The sequence below is a fragment of the Carlito syrichta genome, unplaced genomic scaffold (assembly GCF_000164805.1).
Source record: "Carlito syrichta isolate Samal-C Ts95f unplaced genomic scaffold, Tarsius_syrichta-2.0.1 Scaffold315101, whole genome shotgun sequence".
NCBI lineage: Eukaryota > Metazoa > Chordata > Mammalia > Primates > Tarsiidae > Carlito > Carlito syrichta.
In genome coordinates this window covers 54,681-55,740 of record NW_007259197.1, presented here as the reverse complement: position 1 = coordinate 55,740, position 1,060 = coordinate 54,681, and positions in this window count along the sequence as shown.

The following is a 1,060-nucleotide window of genomic DNA, read 5'->3' as shown; positions in this document are numbered from 1 at the left end:
GAGATGTGTCCATTCTCTTCTGTTTTGTGGAAGATATTGTGGAGAACTGGTGTTAATTTCTCCTTTAACATTTCATAGAGTTTACAGAAGAAACCATCAAGGCCTGGAAATTTTTTTTGAGAGTTTTAAAATTACAATTTTAATTTTCTGTTAGTTATAGAGTTATTCAAATGACCTATTTAGCATTGGGGTGAGTTGTGCAAGTTGTGTGTGTGTGTGTGTATTGTAATTTTCTTTCTTTTTTTGTGAGAAAGTAGGTTTTATTGAGAACACAGAAAAGTTCCCGCAGTGGGAGGGGACCTGAGGGGGTGCCTGTGTTGCAATTTTCTAAGTGAGGTATTTAAGCTAGGTTTGGTGTAATCAGGTATAGCACAGTGAAGGACACTCAGACCAGAATGGTCTAGCTGATAATTAAGTTTATAATTCAGAGATCCCACAGAAGCGGGCAGCTTGCTTTGCAGAGCCAAAAGAAAGTGGGGAGCCCTCTGAGATCTGATTATACAATCAGTGGGTGGAAAGTAAGAGAGAGAGAGAGAGAGAGAGCCGGGCTGGGTGGCTCAGCCTGTACTCCCACCCTTTGGGAGGCTGAGATGAGTGGATTGCCTGAGCCCGCGGGTTCGGGACCCGCCTGGGCAGGCGAGACCTCATCTCTACAATCAAATCAAATAAAATAAATTAACCAGGCGTGGTAGCACGTGCGCCTGTAATTCCAGCTTACGCGGAAGGCTGAGGCGGAAGGATTGCTGGAGTCCAGCAGGTGGAGGCTGCGGTTGGCCGGGAGTGGCCACTGGGCGACAGAGACTCCAACTCAAAAAAAAAAAAAGAGAGAGAGAGAGAGAGACAGACAGACAGACAACTTATGGGCCAAAGCTTTTATTGGGGGAGTTTCTGAGGTAGTTTTTCTGCTATAAGATGAGATAGGAGCCGGGTTCCATGGCTCAGCCTGTAATCCTGCACCTATGGGAAGCTGAGGTGAGTGGATTGCCTGAGCCCGCGGGTTCGAGACCCGCCCGGGCAACTTGGCGAGACCTCATTTCTGCAATAAATCAAAAACCAGCCG